The sequence below is a fragment of the Apodemus sylvaticus genome, chromosome 11 (genome assembly GCF_947179515.1).
Source record: "Apodemus sylvaticus chromosome 11, mApoSyl1.1, whole genome shotgun sequence".
In the NCBI taxonomy this organism is placed as follows: Eukaryota; Metazoa; Chordata; class Mammalia; order Rodentia; family Muridae; genus Apodemus; species Apodemus sylvaticus.
The window spans coordinates 62,246,555-62,257,233 of record NC_067482.1 but is presented as its reverse complement, the minus strand read 5'-3'; positions in this window follow the sequence as shown (position 1 = coordinate 62,257,233).

Sequence of the window (10,679 nt, the reverse complement as noted above, 5' to 3'; positions counted from 1 at the left end):
TCATCAAGGCATTCTGCCAATATACATGCTATGACTCTAGGGGCAAGGAATATAAAGGTACTACGACAATGGCTTTTATAGACAGGGCTAGTAGAGATATCAGGAAAAAACTTCGGAGGCTAGAGGGATTTGGTGCAGGTTGCTGAGAAGATCTGTAAAAAGATTTAGTGTAGGTAATTGAGAAAGTCTGTAAAGAGATTTAGTGCAGTTTGCTGAGACAGGGAGACAGAGGAGGAGAAGAAATGGAGAAAAAGAAAGAAAGGAAGCTACAGAGAATCCTGGATATAATAGCTAGAAAAAGCAGAAAAGAGAGACAGAAAAGGACCAGTGTGCATACTGTAAGGAGAGAGGCCACTGAGCCAGAGTGTGCCCTAAGAAATAGAAGCTGGGAGCAGGAATTCCCAGGTCTTGAGAAAAGTGCCCCCAAATGGCAAACCCAGGTGTTAGGCCTGGGTGAAGATAGTGACTAGGGGAGATGGGGTTCTCACCACCTCCCTCAACCCAGGGTAACTGTGGGAGTGAAAGAGAAACCCACTCAGTTCTTGATGGACACAGGGGCTCAACACTCAGTCTTCCAAGTCAATGGCACTGTTTCCAAGAAAAGATCTTGGGTCCAAGAAGCCACTGGCACCAAAATGTATTCGTGGACTACCCGAAGAACAGCAGACCTAGGGATGGGATGGGTAGTCCATTCATTTAGGTCACCCTAGACTGTTCCTACTCTCTGTTGGAGGAAGACATACTCTCTGAAATGGGGGGGGGGGTGCAGATATGCTTCCTGCCCAATGGTCTGCAACTAAGTGTCCCAAAAAGAGAGACCAACCCATGCTGAAAGTTGCTACAGACAGGATCAGTTTTCTCCATGATGGACAGAGATAAGCAGGTGCTGCTATGGTGAATGGCACAATTGTCATCTGGGTAGAAGAATCTTTATCCCCTGGCATGTCAACACAGAAAGTGAAGCTAGTTGCCCTCACCAAGACCTTGGAACTTGGAACCAGCAAGAAAATCAACATCCACATGGATAACAGGTATGCCTATGCCACAGCCCACGTCCACAGGGATATATGCCAAGAGGACTTCTCACATCAGAGGAAATCAACAGGAAATCTTGGAACTCTTAGATGACCTAATGAACCCAACAACTGTGAATATTATTCACTGCCCAGGACGTCAAAAGGGAAAAGACTCAATGGGCAATAACCAGGCAGAGCAAGTGGCTCCAGGAATGGATATACAAGAGCCTATACTGATTATGGGCCTGCAAGAGACACCCACTGGGAAATGGGACAAAATTAAGAAATAGCATCACTTAAAAAAGGACTGAGATAGCTATATACCAACTACTAACAAGAGAAAGTGCACACAAGAAGGGAGAACTATACTCCCCAGAAAGTAAGCCAAAGACCCACTAGGCCAAATGCACAGATGGACTCATTTAGGGGATTAAAAACCTTGTCCTGGCAGTTAAGGGGCCAAACGTATATATTTATGACTCAGGATTTAGGCTAGAGAGATAATAAAACAGTGCAAGATATGCCAGCAAGTAAATGCTTATAAAGAGTATGCAGGGCAAAAGACCTAGAAGAGAATACCCTAGAGTATATTAAGAGATTTTATGACGGAAGTTGGGCGGCAGCGGCGGCAGCAGTGCAGCAGTGACTGGTCCAGCTGAAGGCCCATCAGCAGTGGAACCAAGGAGACACAGGGTCCAGTTAGGCCCTGCGCCCACGACCACTGACCTTCGCTGACCAGCCGGGCGGCAAGCAGCTGCGGTTGTGCAGCGCCTTTCGCTGTACGGAAGCCACTTCGGAACGCGGCCTCCCGCCAGACAGGAGAGACTCACCTCCATCTTGATTTCTGACTCCAGAGACCGGACAGACTGAGGTACACAAACATAATCCGAGGCCAACACCGCAGGGGTCTGAGCCCGACGGGCGTTGGCCTGCACCCAGGCCCTGGTCTGTTCGGGTGGCCATCGGGGTGCCAACCCAGCCAGGAGGTTTTTTTGCCCTGGCCGGCGCACGCGCCGCCATTTTGCCTACAGGACCCAGAATGCGCGGGAGGGCAGAGACGGCTAACAAGCGTAACCTGAGGCTAACAAAACAGGGCTCTAGGCCCCAAAAGACACAGGACTGACCCCAAGAACTGGGCAGCTAGGTGGGCCATCTGTGTGTCAACCCGCCCAGGAGGTTATTAGCACAGCAGACTCTCCCAGCGCTTTCAGGGAGCGCGGGCGCACACGCCCGCCATCCTGGTCACCTGGCGGACCCAATTAACAGTCATAGCCCTAGGGGAACTTTGCTCGGACCTTGGCCTCCCAGGCTTTTGCCTGGACTCAGGTCAGGGCCTGGGCGACCAGGCTAACCTTGTGTGCGCCAGCCCGGTTGGGGAATCGGCTGCCCAGCGGAGTGAGCGGAACACAGGGGAGGTCACAGCAGCATACACCGTCTGCACTCCCTGGGGGTGCACACGGGCTCCATCTGGTCCACAGACACAATCTGGGACAAGGCCTCAGGCAGAAGCCCTCAGCTCAACTCTCTCCACTTCAGATCAGCCTGGGCTGCCCCACCACATCTCCAGCTCCCTCAAGAGGCTAGGGGGGGCTTCCGGGCGGCCAGCTGGGAGAAGTCGGTGTGTTCCAGTAAATCCTGCGGGCCCCAGCGGGAGCCTTCAGGTGCCTGCTTCGGGATCTGAACAGCCTGGACAGCAGCACCCTGTTTACAGGCAGTGCAGGGTGTAAGCTGTGCACCAGAGGCCAACGGGGAAGGGGCAGCTTGCACTGGTAAGTCCAGCACTGACAAGACCTAGTAACACCAGTGAGAACTAGATGGCAAAAGGCAAACGCAGGAATGTCACTAACAGAAATCAAGGCAATATGGCAACATCTGAACCCAATTCTCCTCTACCAGGATGTCCTGGATACCACATCACACCAGTAAAACAAGATTTGGATTTAAAATCACTGGTCATGATGCTGGTACAGGAACACATGAAGGACATACTTAAAGAAATTCAGGAGAAAATGGATCAAAAGTTAGAAGCCTTTGCAAGGGAAACACAAAAATCATTGAAAGAAATCCAAGAGAATATAAAAGCCAACAAGGAGGAAACGCAAAAATCACTTAAATAAATACAGGAGAACTTTGGTCAACAGGCTGAGGTCATGAAAGAGGAAACACAAAAATCTCTTAAAGAATTAAAGGAAAGCACAAACAAGCAAGTGAAGGAGCTAAGCAAAACCATCCAGGATCTAAAATCAGAAGTAGAAACAACTAAGAAAACTCAAAGGGAGACAACTTTGGAGATAGAAAGCCTTGGGAAGAAATCAGGGGACAGAGATGCAAATATCAACAACAGAATACAAGAAATAGAAGAAAGAATCTCAGATGCTGAAGATTCCATAGAAACCATGGACTCAACAGTTAAAGAAAATGCAAAATGCAAAAAGCTTGTAACCCAAAATATCCAGGAAATCCAGGACACAATGAGAAGACCAAACCTAAAGATTATAGGCATAGATGAGAGTGAAGATTTACAACTTAAAGGGCCAGCAAATATCTTCAATAAAATTATGGAAGAAAACTTCCCTAACCTAAAGAGAGAGATGCCCATGAATATACAAGAAGCCTACAGAACTCCAAACAGACTGGACCAGAACAGAAATACTTACCGTCACATAATAATCAAAACACCAAATGTTCTAAACAAAGAAAGAATATTAAAGGCAGTAAGAGAAAAAGGCCAAGTAACATATAAAGGAAAACCTATCAGAATCACAGCAGACTTTTCACCTGAGACTATGAAGGCAAGAAGGTCCTGGGCAGATCTCATGCAGACTCTAAGAGAACACAAATGCCAACCAAAACTACTATATCCAGCAAAACTCTCAATCACCATAGATGGAGAAACTAAGATATTTCATGACAAAACCAAGTTTACCCAATATCTATCCACAAACCCAGCCCTAAAAAGGATAATAGGAGGACAACACCAATACAAGGAGGGAAACTTCACCCTGGAAAAAGCAAGATAGTAACCTTTCATCAAACCCAAAAGAAGTTAAGCAATCAAATTTAAAAAATAACGTCAAAAATGATAGGAAGTAACGATCACTATTCCTTAATATCTCGTAACATCAATGGACTTAATGCCCCAATAAAAAGACACAGACTAACTGACTGGATACGCAAACACCACCCTACATTTTGCTGCTTACAGGAAACACACCTCAGGGTCAAAGACAAACACTACCTTAGAGTAAAAGGCTGGAAGACAATTTTACAAGCAAATGGTCTCAGGAAACAAGCTGGAGTAGCCATTTTAATATCAGATAAAATTGACTTTCAACCTAAAGTCATCAAAAGAGACTCTGAGGGACACTTCTTGATGGTCAAAGGAAAAATACAACAAGAAGAACTCTCAATCCTGAACATCTATGCTCCAAATGCAAGGGCACCCTCTTTCATAAAAGAAACTTTATTAAAACGCAAAGCACACATTGCGCCTAACACAGTAATTGTGGGTGACTTCAACACTGCACTTTCTTCAATAGACCGATCAGGAAAACAGAAACTAAACAAGGACACAATGAAACTAATTGAAGCTTTGGACCAATTAGATTTAACAGATATATATAGAACATTCTATCCTAAAACAAAAGAATATACCTTTTTCTCAGCACCTCATGGTACCTTCTCCAAAATCGACCACATAATTGGTCACAAGACAGACCTCAACAAATATAAGAAGATCGAACTAATCCCATGCCTCCTATCTGATCACTATGGAGTAAAAGTGGTCTTCAATAGCAACAGAAACAACAGAAAACCCACATACACGTGGAAATTGAACAATACTCTACTCAATGATACCTTGGTCAAGGAAGAAATAAAGAAAGAAATTAAAGGCTTTTTAGAACACAATGAAAATGAAAACACAACATACCCAAATGTATGGGAAACAATGAAAGCAGTGCTAAGAGGAAAACTCATAGCCCTGAGTGCCTCCAAAAAGAAAACGGAGAGAGCATACATTACCAGCTTAATGACACACCTGAAAGCCCTAGAACAAAAAGAAGCTATTTCACCCAGGAGGAGTAGAAGGCAGGAAATCATCAAACTCAGGGCCGAAATCAATCAAGTAGAAACAAAGAGAACCATACAAAATATCAACAAAACCAGGAGCTGGTTCTTTGAGAAAATCAACAAGATAGATAAACCCTTAGCCAGACTGACCAAAGGGCACAGAGAAAGTATCCAAATTAACAAACTTAGAAATGAAAAGGGAGATATAACAACGGAAACTGAGGAAATCCAAAAAATCATCAGATCCTACTACAAGAGCTGTACCCAACAAAACTGGAGAATCTGGAGGAAATGGACAATTTCCTTGACAGATACCAAATACCAAAATTAAATCAGGACCAACTAGACCATCTAAACAGTCCCATAAAGCCTAAAGAAATAGAAGGAGTCATAGAAAGTCTTCCAACCAAAAAAAGCACAGGACCAGATGGCTTCAGTGCAGAATTCTACCAGACCTTCAAAGAAGAGTTAACACCAATACTCTTCAAACTATTCCACAAAATAGAAACAGAAGGAACACTACCCAATTCCTTCTACGAAGCCACAATTACACTGATACCAAAGCCACACAAAGATCCAACAAAGAAAGAGAACTTCAGACCAATTTCCCTTATGAACATCGATGCAAAAATACTCAATAAAATTCTTGCCAACCGAATCCAAGAACACATCAAAACGATCATCCACCATGATCAAGTAGGCTTTATCCCGGGAATGCAGGGTTGGTTCAATATACGGAAATCCATCAATACAATCCACTACATAAACAAACTCAAAGAACAAAACCACATGGTCATTTCATTGGATGCTGAAAAAGCATTTGACAAAATTCAGCATCCTTTCATGCTTAAAGTCTTGGAGAGAACAGGAATTCAAGGCCCATACCTAAACATAGTAAAAGCAATATACAGCAAACCGGTAGCCAGCATCAAACTAAATGGAGAAAAACTTGAAGCAATCCCACTGAAATCAGGGACCAGACAAGGTTGCCCCCTTTCTCCTTATCTTTTCAATATTGTACTTGAGGTACTAGCTCGGGCAATTCGACAACATAAGGAGGTCAAAGGGATACAAATTGGAAAGGAAGAAGTCAAACTATCATTATTTGCAGACGACATGATAGTCTACCTAAGTGACCCAAAAAACTCCACTAGAGAGCTCCTACATCTGATAAACAACTTCAGCAAAGTGGCAGGTTATAAAATCAACTCAAGCAAATCAGTGGCCTTCCTATACTCAAAGGATAAGCAGGCTGAGAAAGAAATTAGGGAAATGACCCCCTTCACAATAGCCACAAACAGTATAAAGTATCTTGGGGTGACTATTACCAAACATGTGAAAGATCTGTATGACAAGAACTTCAAGACTCTGAAGAAGGAAATGGAAGAAGACCTCAAAAAAAGGGAAAACCTCCCATGCTCATGGATCGGTAGAATCAATATAGTTAAAATGGCCATTTTGCCAAAAGCAATATACAGATTCAATGCAATACCCATCAAAATCCCAACTCAATTCTTCACAGAGTTAGAAAGAGCAATCATCAAATTCATCTGGAACAACAAAAAACCCAGGATAGCTAAAACTATTCTCAGCAACAAAAGAAAATCTGGGGGAATCAGTATCCCTGACCTCAAGCAATACTACAGAGCAATAGTGTTAAAAACTGCATGGTATTGGTACAGTGACAGGCAGGAGGATCAATGGAACAGGATTGAAGATCCAGAAATGAACCCACACACCTATGGCCACTTGATCCTCGACAAAGAGGCTGAAAACATCCAATGGAAAAAAGATAGCCTTTTCAACAAATGGTGCTGGTTCAACTGGAGGTCAGCATGCAGAAGAATGGGAATTGATCCATCCTTGTCTCCTTGTACTAAGCTCAAATCCAAATGGATCAAGGACCTCCACATAAAGCCAGACACTCTGAAGCTAACAGAAAAGAAACTGGGGAAGACCCTTGAGGACATCGGTACAGGGAGAAAGTTTCTGAACAGAACACCAATAGCGTATGCTCTAAGAGCAAGAATTGACAAATGGGACCTCATAAGGTTACAGAGTTTCTGTAAGGCAAAGGACACCATCAAGAGGACAGATCGGCAACCAACAAATTGGGAAAAGATCTTCACCAATCCTACATCAGATAGAGGGCTAATATCCAATATATATAAAGAACTCAAGAAGTTAGACTCCAGAAAACCGAACAACCTTATTAAAAAATGGGGTACAGAGTTAAACAAAGAATTCTCACCTGAAGAACTTCGGATGGCGGAGAAGCATCTTAAAAAATGCTCAACTTCATTAGTCATTAGGGAAATGCAAATCAAAACAACCCTAAGATTTCATCTTACACCAGTCAGAATGGCTAAGATTAAAAATTCAGGAGACAGCAGGTGTTGGAGAGGGTGTGGAGAAAGAGGAACACTCCTCCACTGCTGGTGGGGTTGCAAATTGGTACAACCACTCTGGAAATCAGTCTGGTGGTTCCTCCGAAAACTGGGCACCTCACTTCCAGAAGATCCTGCAATACCACTCCTGGGCATGTATCCAGAGGATTCCCCACCATGTAATAAGGATACATGCTCTCCTATGTTCATAGCAGCCGTATTTATAACTGCCAGATGCTGGAAAGAACCCAGGTATCCCTCAACAGAAGAGTGGATGCAAAAAAATGTGGTATATCTACACAATGGAGTACTATTCAGCCATTAGAAACAATGAATTCATGAAATTCTTAGGCAAATGGATGGAGCTAGAGAACATCATACTAAGTGAGGTAACCCAGACTCAAAAGGTGAATCATGGTATGCACTCACTAATAAGTGGTTATTAACCTAGAAAACTGGAATACCCAAAACATAATCCACACATCAAATGAGATACAAGAAGAAAGGAGGAGTGGCCCCTGGTTCTGGAAAGACTCAGTGAAACAGTATTGGGCAAAACCAGAACGGGGAAGTGGGAAGGGGTGGGAGGGAGGACAGGGGAAGAGAAGGGGGCTTACGGGACTTTCGGGGAGTGGGGGGGCTAGAAAAGGGGAAACCATTTGAAATGTAAATAAATTATATCGAATAAAAAAAAGAGATTTTATAAAAGCTAAGGCAGGAGAGTATGTTATAAAATACCTTCTATTATTTATAGATACTTTCTCTAGATGGGTTGAGACTTTCTCCAGTAAGCAGTAAACATCTGCCAAGGTTAGAAGAAATTTACCCAAGTTTCAGAGTACCCAAGGTAATTGGATCAGACAATGGTTCTGTTTTTGTTTCTAAGGAAGTCAGAAATTGACAGATATTGGGGACTAATTGGAAACATTATTGGACGTACTGTCCCCAGGGCTCAAGACAGGTAGAGAAAATAAACAAAACCCTATGAGACACCTTAACTAAATTGACCTTGGAGACTGGCTCAGGCTGGGTGGTGCCTCACCTTGTTTCTGAACAGCCTCTGCCGTTTTAACCTGACCCCCCTAGAGATCCTCTTTGATACCCCAACTCCTTTGGTGTCCACTGGGCCCTCCCAGGAGGTGTCCCACAATATAAAATTTGCCTTAAATGCTCCAGGCATGATAGAGACACCTCACTGCTTCCAGATAGGTGACTGGATCAGTATGAGAAGGCTTCAGGAACAGTTGCTGAAACTCTGATGAAAGATACCCTCACCAAATTGGCCACAGAGACTGGTGTTAATGATTAGATAGCTCTCCTACCCTTTGTGCTCTTCAGGCCTTTGTTCTCTAGGCTCAAAGCACTTGAGTGGGTGAGGCAGTAAGCATGGAAGCAGCTCTGGGAGGCCTACTCAGGGGAAAGAGACTTGCAAGTCCCACATCGCTTCCAAGTTGGAGATTCGGTCTACATTAGACACCTCTGTGCAGAAAACCTTGAGACTTGGTGGAAAGGCCCTTATCTTGTACTCTTGACCACCCTGCTTTCTGCTTTGATGAGACCCTTAGTAATTTTGCTCCTGTTGCTTACAGTTGGGCCTTACATAATTAATAGGTTTATTGCTTTTCTTAGAGAACAAGTGAGTATGGTCCAGATCATAACACTTAGACAACAGGAAGAAAGCCTTCTGTGCCAAGAGGAGGCTAAACTTTAATTCTCCTAGTTCTAAGATTAGAACTATTAACAAGAGAAGAAGTGGGGGATGAAAGGATAGAAAATACAGCCTAACTCTCTAATGACCCCAAGAAGTCAGAAGTTTAAAATGCTATCTTGCTCCAAAGAAGCTCTAACTCCAGCCTTCTAAGGAGCCCCAAACACTTCGTGTCCCAGAGTCTGATCTTTGTGCTATGTTTTAGAAACTAGGTGAAAGGTCGCATTCCAGAGCCCGCCCTTTGTTAAGAGCTAGGCAAAAAGACCTTGAGTAGGTGATCTTGGCCCCTGTAAGGTAACTGGAAATGAACTAATTATCTGCTTATCTTGCTTCTATAAACTGCTATGCCATTACCCCCACCCATGAGTTCACGCAGCTATAGACCTCCAAGAAAAGAGGAAACTAATTGGTCCACAGAGCACATGCTCCGATAATTTAAATTGATTGGCCTAAAAACTATGAAGTGATACAAATTGATTGGCTCGCACTAAGCGGGCTCTCAGTGTTAAGGAATGATTGGTTTGTGATTCACGGGCTTTGTTGTAAACTTATAAAAGCTGTCCCAATTCTGCACTCTGGGTTCCACAGTCCTCTACCACAGTGTGGTGTACAACTGTGGACCCCAGAGCTCTGGAATAAAAATCTTCTTGTTATTGCATCAAGACCATTTCTTGCGAGTGATATGGGTGTTGCCTTCTGAGGCATGGGGCGCTGGGGCACCCTCTTTTACCGGGTCTTACCATCTCTGTTCAGTTACTATCACTTGAGGAGTCTCTACCATATCTCAATTGTTTATATGTACAAGTTTGTGTTTAATTTGTTTATTATTGTGATATCTAACTGCTTCAGAAAAGAGACTGGATATTATCTTAAGTCAGATCTCCCAAAGATGGGGCTCAGGAATAGTCAGAAGAGATTATTGTTTTGTTTGTAATTTATAGAAGAGGAAGTTTTTTTTGTTGTTTTTTTTTTCTATAAGTAAGGCAAAGCCATTGATACTACTGGTGTTTTCTTTAAAATGTCTGGTAATTATAATTAATTAATTCAATCAGTAAATCACAAGTGAATCAAAACAATGAGAAAGTATCATCTTGGATATTTAATATGGCATAGTTCCACTAGCTAATTCTTAATGTCATATAATGAATATCTGACCCGTCCAGCAGGTCCAGTTATTCCCCGGTCCCGAAGGGGCACTATCTGAGGGTCAAAAATGGGGGGGAGAGAAAAGGGAAGCCAAGCATGCTAAGAAAGACAAGTCAGTCTGGGTTATGTCAAGGCTTCATTTAATGTCGGGGAGGTAAGTGGGTTTTAAGGCTTACAGAGAAGGAAATAACCTTCACACCAGACAAAGGAGGGAAGGGCAGAGACACCCCTAGGGGTTGAAGCAGGAAGCAAGCGAGGAGGTCATATGGTCATCTGGAGAGGACACCCGGAGTTAACGCCGGCAGGTACATTCCATGGTTAGGGCAGGAACATCTTGTGGTATTCTCGGGA